The following is a 13820-nucleotide window of genomic DNA, read 5'->3' as shown; positions in this document are numbered from 1 at the left end:
GCCTCATGTGTCCTGAATGTTAGGATTAAAAGCATGTGCCACCACATCTGCCAACATCTGGCAATTTTAATAAGCCTTTCTGCTAAGATGGTTCATACAGATATACACATATAATTAACTATGAAAATCAAAAGCACCTCCAGACATTTCCAAATGCCTTCTAGAGAAGTAGTTTATCAGGTGTTGATGGCACACACCTTTAATCCCAGCACTCGGGAAGCAGAGGCAGGGGGATCTCTGTGAGTGCCAGGCCAGCCTGGTCTACAAGTAGTTTTTCTTTGGGTTAAGAATCAAAGTTATAGGCCATCACATATACAAACACGGAAACAGAATATGCTAAATAAAACAGTAGTCACTCAAATAGTGCAGTACTTTTATAAGAATGCATCCTAGGTCTCTGGGCCATCCAGCCTATGTGTTCTGGTGCTTCAGGCAGTGTCAGGGGTGGGCTGACTCTCCTGGTATGGGTTTTAGGCTTGACCAGTCATAGACTGGATGCTCCTTCAATCTCTAACACAACTAGAGAGGGAAAATGTCAATGTAATGAAGCCTAACAATATTCTGCCATATTCATAGACTTGGCGAATTGTCATCAGAGAGGCTTCATCCAACAGCTGATGGAAACAGATGCAGACTCAGCCAAACATGAGGCAGAGCTCAGGGAATTCTGCAGAAGAGGGGAAAAAAGATGGTAGGAGCCAATGGGGTCAAGGACTCCACAAGAAAATCCACAGGATCAACTAATCTGGGCTCACAGAGACTGAACCAACAACCAGGGAGCCTGCATGGGACTGACCTAAGCCATCTGCACATATGTTACCACTGTGTAGCTTGATCTTGTGGGACTCCTAACAGTGGGAACAGGGGCTGTCTCCTACTTTTACTGGCTTTTGGGAACCTAGTCCTTGCTCATCCTTAAGACAAGGGGAGGAGCTTTGTCTTACTACAACTTGATATGCCATGTTTTGTTGATATCCACGAGAGACCCCAATAGAAATGGAGGAGTAGTTGGGGGGCAGGATTTCTGGGGGGAAGGGACTGGGAGGAGAGGAAGGAAGGTAAACTGCAGCTGGGATGTAAAATAAAAAGAACGCATCCTGTACGGAAACAGTTAATCCAAGAAACTCAAGGGAGGCTTAACATTTAAGGATCTGTCAACCTACAATAGGACACTAACTCCTTATCTGGAAAACTGTCAACCAAACAGAGTTCAACACAATCCTTTTTCCTACAGGAAGTGTATTAGGCTGATCAAATTGGGGACAGATACTTTTACAAGCAATTCTAACCTACAAATGCTGAGAGAATTATAGAATTGGAAAATTATTACTTGGAAACCCTTCATAAAAGGACTGAATTAGAGAACAGTTATTAGATGAGTAGTAAAGCCATTAGGCAAAATGATAATGGAAAACGCGAGGAAGTGCTCACACCCCAGCACCTCAATCCACTCGTCATTGTACTAAAAGTCAAACAACTAGACATTATATAAATGAAAGGTCTTTGTCTCAACTATTCTTTTTAAAATAATAATATAGAACCTGAATATAAAGGCTATTCCCAGTATATGTGAAATTCAAGTAAAACATGACTGACGGGGAAGCCATTAGCCAAATCAAGAACATTGGAAAGTGTCTATGGTACGAATTCCAGACTTCTTCAACAAGCCAACAGCAAGATATTAAAAGGGATAAGGCACTTTTGCTATTAGCTTTTAAAAGATTTAAAACAAGGAAGGTGGACAAACGGCTCAGTGGTTAAAGAACACCTTGCAGAGGACCAAGTTTGATTATCAGCACACACATGGTGGCTCACCAACCACCCATAACTCCAGTTCCAGGGGATGTGAGACTCTCTCTATGCTGCTCCAACAGGCACATGGTACATGCAGGTAAAACATTCATAAATAAAATTTAAAAAAATATAATTTAAAAAAGATTTAAAATGAGTAAGATGGGAAAGAAAAATAGAGGCAGGGATGTCAATTAAAATTTGTGTATGTATGAAAATGCTAGATGGAAACCTGAAGTTTTATATGAGAATTAAAAAGTGAAAACAAAACAAGTCAAAGTAATTGTCCATAATCACTAACACCACATTAAATGATTAAATGCCCATCATAAATTCCTATAGCAGACAGGAATACACAGGGTATATTATTCTGCCTTGGTGTATATATTTAGAAATGTCTAAAATACAATGTTAGTATTTTCTATTAAAAATAAAATAGACTACCCCTGGACCCAGCAATTCCACTCTTGGGAATATACCCAAGAGATGCCCTATCATATGACAAAAGCATTTGTTCATCTATGTTCATAGCAGTATTATTTGTAATAGCCAGAACCTGGAAACAACCTAGATGCCCTTCAATGGAAGAATGGTTGAAGAAAGGGTGGAATATATACACATTAGAGTACTATGCTGTGGTAAAAAACAATGACTTCTCGAATTTTCATGCAAATGGATGGAAATAGAAAACACTATCCTGAGTGAGGTAAGCCAGACCCAAAAAGAGGAACATGGGATGTACTCACTCATATTTGGTTTCTAGCCATAAATAAAGGACATTGAGCCTATAATTCAGGTTCTTAGAGAAGCTAAATAAGAAGGAGAACCCAAAGAAAAACATATAGACATCCGCCTAAATATTAACCTTCATCAGGCGATGAAAGGAGACAGAGACAGAGACCCACATTGGAGCACCGGACTGAAATCTCAAGGTCCAAATCAGGAGCAGAAGGAGAGAGAGCACAAGCAAGGAACTCAGGACTGCGAGGGGTGCACCCACACACTGAGACAATGGGGATGTTCTGTCGGGAACTCACCAAGGCCAGCTGGCCTGGGTCTGAAAAAGCCTGGGTTAAAACAGGTCTCACTGAACATAGTGGACAATGAGGACTACTGAGACCTCAAGAACATGGGCAATGGGTTTTTGAGCCTACTGCACGTATTGGCTTTGTGGGAGCCTAGGCAGTCTGGATGCTCACCTTACGAGACCTGGATGGAGGAGGGTGGTCCTTGGACTTCCCACAGGGCAGAGAACCCTGATTGCTCTTTGGGCTGACGAGGGGGGGTGGACTTGATTGGGGGAGGGGGAGGGAAAGGGGAGGCGGAGGTGGGGAAGAGACAGAAATCTTTAATAAATTAAAAAAATAAATTAAAAAAAATAAAATAGAAAAGATATAACCTAATATGAAAAACTGACCTTGGCTGGATCCTGATTCCAATCAACCACAAAAGTAAAGGCATGTTTAGAAGCTGTGGAAATGGCTCAGTGAGAAACATACTTGCCTCACAAAACACCAGGACTTGAATCTAGATCCATCATTTGCATAAAAGGCAGGCACTGTGGCATTTATCTGTAACCCCAGCAGTGGGGGAGTAGATGAGCAGATGCTTGGGCTTCACTAGCCAGCTAGTCTAGAAGAAACAGAATGATCTAGGTTCAGGGAGACTGTCTCAAAAACAACAGGTAGAAACCCCATCTCTGCATGGACACATAGGAACACATACATACACTACATACAAAAAAATGTAACAGTATTGACTGAGTACTAGTGTAATAAAAGTGGAAAAGTGAAAAGGCAGTTGAATAAAAGTCCACATTAACTATTGTTTTTCAAAAGCCCCCAAAGAAGTAAAAATTAAAGTCTTTACTTGATAAAGGGTAACTCGCAGAAACCATATCAAACACAATACTTCATGATGAAGTGTTAGAAGCATTCTCAGTTAAGGAAGTAAATAAGGATTATGATCTTGCAATGGATATCCTGTTGAATGCATTAAGAAAAGTATTTTTTAAAAGAGGGTGATGAAATACTATACAACCTTTAACAAGTGATCAGTCAGTTGTTGTAAGGAGTTGCTTATTCACTCCAGCCTGCACAGACCCGAAATAACCACACAGAAACCGTATTAATTAAATCACTATTTGGCCTATTAGCTCTAGCTTCTTATTGGCTAGCTCTTACATCTCAATTTAACCCATTTCTAGTAATCTGTGTATAGCCACGTGGCTGTGGCTTACCAGCAAGGTTCTGTCAGAGTCTCTCTCTGGTGCAGCAACTTGGCTTCTCTGACTCCACCCTTCCCCTACCCCCCATTCAGTTTAGTTTTCCCCTGCCTAGCTCTGTTCTGCCCAGATATAGGCCCAAAGCAATTTCTTTATTCATTAACCAATAAAAGCAACACATATACAGGAACTTTCCACATCAAGTTGTAGTGGTGCATGCCTTTAATTCAAAGCTAACCTGCTCTAGGTGGTGGGTTCCAGCCAACCAGGGCTACATAGAAAGACCCTGTCTCAAAAAAAAAAAAAAAAAAAAAGACATGATCTCTACATTATATGAAATTCTCAAAGAACTAATAAATAAAAAGGTATTTTGAAAAATAACATGATCTCAGACTGGAGAGCACTGAATGTTCTTCCAGAGAACCTAGGTGTTGGGGGCTGCAGACCCCTGGCCCCTTGTTGAATGGAGTAAACAACTTGTTTTCCTGTGCCTGCAGCTGCTCGAAGCACCAGACCCTCATGAGTTCCTGATGGCAGGGGAGTAGGCTTCTGGAGGGTTTTATAACTGAAAATCCCAAGAGCAGGGCTGTGGCTATCCATTAAGGATCCCTATATAAGCTTCCCTGAAGCACAATAAAGTTGGCATTCTTGTTTCAAGGATGACCCGTTTCCCTCTGTGTGTAAGTGTTTAAATCTTCAGCCCGTTTCCTAGCTCATGAACCGTCCCATAGTGCCTATACCTGGGTTCAATTCCCAGCACCTACATGGCAGCTCACAACTGTCTGTAACGTCAAGATCTGACACCCTCACACATACCAGTAGGTAAAATACCAGTGCACATCAAATAAAATTTAAAATAACATCTATATATGGAAATGGAAATACAATGACTATTCAATTTCTAGTTATAAAGTGGTATCACTTTATATATTAGTTGTGCTTATATGTTTACATTTATTTTATATATGCATGTTGAGTGTGTACATATATTCATAAATAGAACACTAATGCACAAACTGGACATGATTTATTTCTGGGTTGTAATTATGACTAGATACTTTTACACACTTAAGAAACAGACAAAGCGGCCGGGCAGTGGTGGTGCATGCCTTTAATCCCAGCACTCGGGAGGCAGAGCCAGAGGCAAGCGGATCTCTGGGAGTTCGAGGCCAGCCTGGTCTACAAGAACTAGTTCTGGGATGGGCACCAAAGCTACAGAGAAACCCTGTCTTGAAAAAACAAAAAAAAAGAAAGAAAGAAAGAAAGAAAGAAAGAAAGAAAGAAAGAAAGAAAGAAAGAAAGAGAGAGACAAAGCAACGGCTGGTGAAATATGCCCACAATCCCAGTACTTGGGAGGCAGAGATAAAAGGATCAAGAAATCAAGACTAGCCTGGGGTAACAAGACCATGTCTCAAAAACACAGGGCCATTGAGATGGCTGCATGTTTTCTGTCGCATTTTCCCCTCTCCTCCCTTCAAGCCCTCGCATGTACTTGCCCTTGCTCTCCTTTAAATTCATGGCCTCTTTTTACATTAACTATTATGTGTGTGCAAGTACACACACGCATGTGGATGGACAGACATCCCTAAATATAACCTACTCCATCTGTATAATGAATAATTGCTGTGCAAGCCTGATGACTTGTGTTTAATCCTCAGTAACCAGGGTAGAAGGAGATGACTGACACTTAAAGAGTTGTCCTCTGACCTCTGCAGGCAAACTGTAGTGTGCACAGCACACACGCATTTCTTTTAAATTCACGTACAAAAGAAATATACATTTGCTGGAATTAAAAAAAAAACTCCTCCTCCTTCATTAGCCTTTGACACTGACTCCATTTTTCCTGCCATTCTAACCGCCATCACTGTCTGTGGACAACTGATCTAAGGTGCTAACCTTACTACCCTAACTTCAACCATCTCTAACCACAGGCCACTTCACCTGTCAATCCTTGAGGTTTGCCTTGGCAGCAACTAGGTATTGGGGTTGGTTTCAATGTCAACTTGTCACAAATTAGAATCACCTCCGCACGAAGTGTCACCTGAAGAAGTGTCCTGATGGCCTTAATTGACGTGGGAAGACCCATACTGACTGTGGGAGGCAATTCCTGGTAGCAGCCTAGATAAAAAGGGTATGGCAGGCAGAAGATGACCTGTCTTCCCCTCTCTAGCCAAGTTAATTTACACTATTGCTGCTGATTCCTTCCCCGATAAGAGATTCCGAATTTCCAGGTCTGCCAATTAGTTTTATATCAACTTGACAGAAGCTAGAGTCACCTGATAAAAAGGAAGCTTAACTGAAAAAAATGCCTCCATGAGATCAGGCTGTAGGCAGGTTTGTGGGAAATTTTTTTCTGATCAATGGTTGATGTGGGAGGGCTCAGCTCATGGCCCTGGTTACTATGGGAAAGCAAGCTAGTAAGCAGTACTCCTCAATGACCTTGGCATCAGCTCCTGTCTCAGGGATCCTGCTTTGTTTGAGCCCTTGCCCTGACTTCCTTCAGTGGTAAACTCTGATATGGAAGTTTAAGCAAAATAAACCCTTTCCTACCATGTTGCTTTTGGTCGTGGTATTCTATCACAGCGACTCCATGCTTCTGTCCTAGACGAAGGACCAGTGGATCACTAGGAACCTTCTAGGCTTTTTTGTGTGTGCCTGGTGGGCTGAGGACTACCAGGTTGTCAATACCCTCAATGAGAGAAAGCTACCGCAGGACCACTCCAACTTCTCAGACACACAGCCTCAAGGTCAGAGCAACTACCAGGTTCTCAGCCTCTTGAGTGATGCAGCCGTTGTTGCTATTTTAACATAAACTGACTTAAGAAATTCATATATGTATATATTCATATTCATCCCATTGGTTCTGTTCCTCTAAAAAAAAACCCTGACTAATAAGCACACTGTCCTAACCACCTTTAAGAAGGGGGAGGGGTTGGTTTGGGTTTTCTCGAGGCAAGCCTTGGCTGGTCAAGAACTCACTCTCCTGCCTCAGTCTCCTGAGCACCGGGATTATAGGCGCATGTCAGAGAATTGTTTTTTTTTTCTCCTTTTCTGTGAATGTTCAGTGCTGAGGCTGAACCTAGAGCACCACAAATGCTAAACATGGGCTCTATCACTGAGCCACATCCTCAGGCACATCCACCACTGCTTTCTGCTTTTCTCTTTTATGAAGCTCCAGCTGTCCTGGGACTTTCAATGTAGAACAGAACAGACTGACCTGGAACTTAGAGATCCTCCTGCCTCTGCCTCCTAAATCCTGGGATTAAAGGTGTGCTCCACCGCACCTGGCCTTCTATTTATCCTTTTCAGACTACCACTTATGGTCTAATTACTCTGGGGGACTCGACCTATATGTATCTCTGCTCCCCTCACAAAACCCATATGCAATGCATAGCACCCTTGCCCCCTTTATCAAATAAGGAATGGGATTGAGAGATTTCACTGTATAGTCATGACCCTCCTGCCTCAGCCTCCTTAGTGTTAGGAGTACTGGCAAGGGAAAGGATTGTGAAGTAACTGAAGTACAGAGCCCCACCAGGGAGAGAGTGGGGAACAGGGTGTGATGAGGGAGGGAAGGAAGGAAAGGAAAGAAGACAACTGCAAATGCAAAGCCTTGGAAGCCAATGGAGCAAGCCAGATGAGTTGATGGTGGACCTGAACACTGTAGATCAAAATGAAGTCCCACTTACTTCCAGCGTATGACTTCACATGATTGAGTCAGTGGGCGTTGGATGAGGGCAGCACGATATGATATGCCTAAAAGAAACCAAAAAGAAATCAGCTTACTCTATCATGTTTAATACCCTTGGATACACATAAGTATACATTTTATATTTCTGTATATTATACATACATACACATAGGTATATGTTCACACTCAGTTCGTGGGTCTCCTAACCACTTATCCAATAAAGTTTCAGCGTTGGCTTCACACTCCCCACACGACCTACACACTACTTCACCTTACTCGGCAAGCATCTGACAAATTAGGGGAAGGACGGTATCTGTTGAGATGGTGTACAGTGAAGTCCAGGGGTGGCTGTAATTTTAAACAGCGGTGCGTGAGAGAAAAAATGCCATGTGACATAACTCAGGAGGCGGGGTTTTCTTAATTAAGGGAAAGGGAACATAAAAAGGGGGAAGGGAAGGGGGGGAAGACCAGCCTCTGGGGACAGGTGCAGAGAGAAAGAGGGGGGATGGGAGGTGGGCAGGGCCCTTTTAAAGGTAATGTAGTGAACGTGCACAAGAGGTGCTCTTAGGAGCTGCAGCTGAGAACACAGCCTTTCAGAACCCCTAGGGCAGGCCAGTACAAGTGCCTGAATACTAACAGAGGCTTCCTCCGGTGAGATCACTCTGGGGTTGGGGGGCCTCATCCCTTTTTGGTCTTCTCATTTGGAGAGCATCCTGTCCTCACAGCATACCTGCCCTCAAAGCCTTATCCAGTGAAAAGACAGTCCCAAATAAAGACTGAATAGCAGGTGTGGGCCCCACACTTCCATTTCGTCTCTCACACAATCAAGAGAGACTACAACAGCAAATACAGTAACACATTTGGCTCTGTCCCTCGCTCTTCTCTCTAAAGTATAGCTAGGGAACTATGAATAGCCATTGCATGAACTCTAAGCTTATATGCAAACTGCAGGCATTTGGAGGGGAATAGGGAAGTTCCCCCAGATTTATTACAGGTCCGTCACGCTTCTGCCCAACTGAGGAAAGAAAGGAAGACAAACAAAAATGTGGGTAAGAACCATGCCTTCCAGCAGGTAGCAAAAAGCCGCACAGATGAGTTACACAGACTTGGGTAGTGCGGGGGCCCCAACGCCTGCTGCTTTGGGTCGGCCTGCTGGGTGGTTTTCCTCCCCCTCGCCCCAGCACGCACACCTGGATCGCTGGCACTCAGGCACGCTGGCTTGCAAACACACTGCACGTGCAAAAAATGGAAATCCCCTCAAAGACACGCCCACATAAACTCCACTATAATATCACACACCCCCTGCACAGCCTTCTGCGTTTAGTCGCACCAAGGTAACCAGGCGCACAATCCCAACTCTACAGTTGTGTAAAACATACTTTAGCTTCTCCCCCAGGCACCACTTTACACGCACAAGCTCCGTGACAGGGCAAACAAAGAGTCCCTCCATCTTGTACTGTTGGTAAGGCCTTTTCAGGCTTAATGGGACTTCGATTTCCTTAATGGAGAATCCCGTGGGAAATGGCCAACTTTATGCTGGGACCCAAGGCCTAGAGACTCCAACTAACATTTCTTAGCTTTTGTTAAAAACTGCTTACTTGTACAAGCCTCCCTCTGCAGCTGGTAACAGGATATGCGTTTTGCCTTTAAAAGCCTCTTGCTCTGAATGCTGGGACCTACACTTAAATCCGGAATACCTGGGTTTAGTCCCAGCTGGTTGGAATGAAGATTTTTTTTACAACTGAGTGGTGGTGGGCTCCCCTTAACAGCGCCTCGCCACAAACACGCTTTTTGTACCCCTCACACGCTTATATCCCCCATGCCTATGGAGAACCTTTTTTTCCTCCCTACCAACAGCAAACTTTTGAGGCTGACCGGACCGACTAGCCCTCCTGCTCCAGGGTCAGTGAGGCCCGTGCACGCCAAGCGCACGGAACGGGCCCCCCACGGGACTTCTGCCAGGATAGCTGCTGAGTTCCAGGGTTAGTGAGGTGGCACCTCCCCCGTGCAGCCACCCTCGGGACTTGGGGTGGCTAGCCCTTAGGTCTTAAGGGAACTTACTCTATCTTCTGCTCCTCTGAATCCAGGAAAACCAGACGCGGCGTTTTTTCAACCTCTTGGGAGAGAGCTCTCACGGGGTTTGCAAAAGCCGGTCAGCTCCTCCTACTCTTCCTGCCGGCAGCAAAGGGATTCAGCAAGGGAGTCACGGGCTCAGGGGCGGGGACAGGGGGAAAGGTCTCGGAGAGGAGGCGGTCCAGAAGGAGGTGCCTGGATAGAAAGTTGAGAAGACCCAGCTGCGCCGGGGGAAATTTTGATACAAAAAAAAAAAAAAAGAGAGAGAGAGAGAGAGAGGTGAGAGAGAGAGAGAGCCGGGCGGTGGTGGCGCACGCCTTTAATCCCAGCACTCGGAAGGCAGAGGCAGAGGCGGTTCGAGACCAGCCTGGTCTACAGAGCTAGTTCCAGGACAGGCTCCAAAGCCACAGAGAAACCCTGTCTCGAAAAAAAAAAAAACTCAGTGTTGGGCCTTAGACTTGATTACCCCATATTACAGGTAGCTACGGCTAAGACCCTTGTAAGCAGTTGGCAAGGAGGGAATCTGCTGATCTGGGCACAGGACCTTCCTGTTCTAGAGGCCGTGATGATCTTCATGGCACACTATTACTGACTGCATGGATTAAATGAGCCACCACATCTCAAAGTGCTTAGCATGGGTCAGGCACATTCTGAGAAAACCATCAGCGAGAGGTCTTGTGATTAGCAAAGTGCTGTCTAGATTATGAGTTTCATGAGGGCTGGGGCTGTGTTTCTTATATTCTTGCTGAGCTCCAGCGCCTGACACATAGAAACTACCAATACATGACTTGTTGAATAGATGAATGAATGAATGATGTGAACAATAACTTAAACTAGTGGCTAGGCCAAGATTCTCACCTCCGCCACATAAGAAATGTCAAAGTTCGCTGGGTGGTGATGGTACATGCCTTTAATCCCAGCACTCGGGAGGCAGAGGCAGGCGGATCTCTGTGAGTTCGAGACCAGCCTGGTCTACAGAGCTAGTTCCAGGACAGGCTCCAAAGCCACAGAGAAACCCTGTCTCGAAAAACTAAAAAAAAAAAAAAAAAGGCAAGAAATGTCAGGGGAAAGTGGTACACGGGACAGGTAGGTTGCCCTACCAAATGACCTAGAAAGTGGAATTTTTGGCAGTTTTTTATACAGATATGGAAATCTGTCAAACAGCTGATCTGAAATTTAAAATGGAATTATGCTAGTTCAGTATTTATACCTTGTACAGTTAGTAAGTAAAGAAGGATGGGAGGAGAGGTCTGAACAGGAAATCTCAATGATGGTCCAAATAGCCATGATGGTGCATAGCTGTAATCAGAGCACTCTGAAAGTCTGAGGTGAGCAGGCGTAGAGTTCTAAACTAGCCTGGGCAATGCAGCAAGACTGTCTCAAAACAAGCAAGCAAGCAATGTGCAGGGGCTGGAGAGATGGCCTTTAAGAGCACTGGCTGCTCTTCCAGAGGACCCAGGTTCAATTCCCAGCAACCACATGGTAGCTCACAACTACAGAGACATATATGTAGGCAAAACACCAATGCACATAAAAAGAAAAAACATGTGCAAATATGTGGGGGAAATGAGCAGGGCTGTTCTACATGAAATAAAACATGTGGAAGTGTGGAGGCCCAAAAATATGAGCCTATTTCCACGTTGAGTCAGAGAGTTGGAACTTAGCTCCAGTTCCTTTATGGTTATTGTGCTTCGAGCTCAGACAAAGGTCCCACAGAGAATTCTGAGCTCTCAAGGTTATTGCCAACACGCGTGCCTAATAGCCAGCCCTTGTGCTCCAGGAATAGCGAAGGAGAACTGTTCCCACCCCAAACAAAAGTCTAAGGACCCAGCTAAGTTCCAGTTCCCTTAAGGAGATAACATTGCATTCCACCCAGGGAGTGGTTTACCTACAGAATGTTTTGGTCTAGGATGTGAGCGTGATTTGTTTTGTTCTAGCAACAGAATATTTAACTACGGTCTGTAGTCCACGACCTTCAATTGATCTGTTCATTTTCTTGTATCGTGTTAATGTAGTCTTTTGTCTTGCTCCTACTTTTGGGGGTCAGGGGTATTTTAAGCAGTTGGAAATTAAACGCTGGCGAATTTCAGTACTCGTGGAAATTCCCTCCCAATACTATGCTATATACTATCCTACATGTTTTTCCATTTTATTATTTTCATTCACGTATTCATATTCTTTACTATATTTTCTAAATCCCCACACCCTCTACCCTGGCAAGAGGTATTTTTGTCAAGGCTGGTCCCTGACATGGAAGATTATTACCCTAAAAAGGAATCTTAGGATGTTCATAAAGTAACAGTAATACCACCTGCCTCTATGTTGAATTAATACTATTCTTGATAACTGTACCCTGATATCCAACATTTTTGGTGGTAATGCTGGTTAGACTTATCTAATTATACTTACTAAATTTTAATTAATGGAAACCCATAAGCTAAAAGAGACCTTGCAGTTATCTGTATAAAGCCAGACATGGACGGGCCATTCCCATCTGAGTGACCTGCATTGTCACCTGGAATCATGGTGTCATCCTGGCCTGGGCTGCTGCCTAGGGCCATGTCTAAATCCGTGGCCCAGGAGCAGCCAGTATCTGAACTGATGTCCATGACTCCTGTTACCACTGAGAGCTGTGCAGATGCCAGGGGTCTGGACAACCACCTGAGATCATGTTGGCAGCCTTATTGCTGCCAGGACCATACTGATCTGGGTGGTCTGTGATGCCACCAGGGCCATGGTGACATCCAGGACCCGAGCTGATGTTAGTGATCATGTCTGGATCCATGTTCCCACTGCAGTTAGGGTCTGTGATGATGTCCATGTCCTGTGTTACACAGGGTGTCATAGGGACCATGCATGTTGAAATTTGAGGGCAGTACTGAGCCAGCTGAAATGGAGTAATTAAAAATGCTGCAGATCCCAGAGTAGCTACAGTGGCAGAAATGCTGCAGGTCTTTGAGTGCAGCAGGCAGCAGGCCATGTGGTGGCAGGCAGGGGGCTGTAGGTCGAGAGAGCAGCCAGTCCCAGGCAGGGACGGTGCACAAGACTATACCTCAGGCCTCCAAAGGCGGCTGGTCCCAGGAAGGGAGCCACGTGTTGGAGGCAGGCGAGAGACAGAGACATGGATAGGCATGCCATGCAAAGTGAGGCTGGATATTTATTTAGTGGATTATGGAGGGGGAAAGGAGAAAAGGAGAAGAGGAGAGAGAGAGAGAGAGAGAGAGAGAGAGAGAGAGAGAGAGAGAGAGAGAGAGAGAGAAAGAGGAGACAGAATCTGCCTCTCTGACTCTCCGAGAGGGAGATGGAAAGCAAAAGACTCAGGCTACAAGCAGAAAGGAAAAGGAAGATCTGCCTGCCTCAGTGGACTGGGGGAGTGGGCATGGCTTGCTTGTCTCTTAAAGAGACAGGACAGACGATTACACCAGCCCCACTCCTCACTGCCCCTGCCCCTTCATGGACACTGCAGCAAGAGAGCTGGCCACACCCCCATGGGAGAGCTGACACCAGCACTCAGGAGAGATGGCCTCACCCCTCACGATGGGCATGGGAGAGCTGGCTCTGATGGCACAGGCCTAGGAGAGCTAGTTCTGTCCCTCAACTAAGGAGGGCAGTTCCAGTGGCCAGGACCAACCAGCTCAGATACCACCCAGACTCACATCCTGGGCCTTAGGTGGCCCACCCTACTATCTACCCCATCTGTGACCCGCTGGAGTGAGTATGTGAGGGGACTGGTCCTGTGCAACAATAACCCCAGGAATCCCATGACTCGGGGGAACAGCAGGATATCTGAGAGGAGTTTTGAAGAGGGTCCAGTAATGATGGTGTGTCAGAGGCCTTAAATAAGACTAATGATTTATCACAATGAACATTTTGCAGGTGGGACTGATTGGACAAAAGGGTATCGTGCACTACAGCTCCCAATGCCAGTAGAATGCGAAATTAACTGGCATGAGAAGGAAGCGTGGAACACACAACAAACCAACAAACCCACTTAGGATTTTGTTGGGGGTAGTATATGGGCCTAGTGAGTTGGTGTGCAGA

The 13820-nt window shown here is 45.1% G+C and overlaps 1 protein-coding gene across 1 annotated transcript in view; it reads right to left on the bottom strand.

Moving 5' to 3' along the window:
- Nucleotides 1-9933, bottom strand: part of Vsig1 (V-set and immunoglobulin domain containing 1) — a 165054-nt gene extending 155121 nt beyond the window's left edge. The window contains exons 1-2 of the mRNA XM_050124025.1: nt 9768-9933; nt 7705-7771 (exon numbers count right to left, since the gene is read on the bottom strand). The gene's annotated coding sequence lies outside the window, so the exon portion shown is untranslated. The remainder of the gene's footprint in view (nt 1-7704; nt 7772-9767) is intronic.
- Nucleotides 9934-13820: the final 3887 nt, after the last annotated feature.

Source organism: Alexandromys fortis, unplaced genomic scaffold (assembly GCF_014885135.2).
Source record: "Alexandromys fortis isolate MF-2015 unplaced genomic scaffold, M_Fortis_MF-2015_v1.1 scaffold_195, whole genome shotgun sequence".
NCBI lineage: Eukaryota > Metazoa > Chordata > Mammalia > Rodentia > Cricetidae > Alexandromys > Alexandromys fortis.
This window is presented reverse-complemented; position numbering and strand designations above follow the sequence as displayed.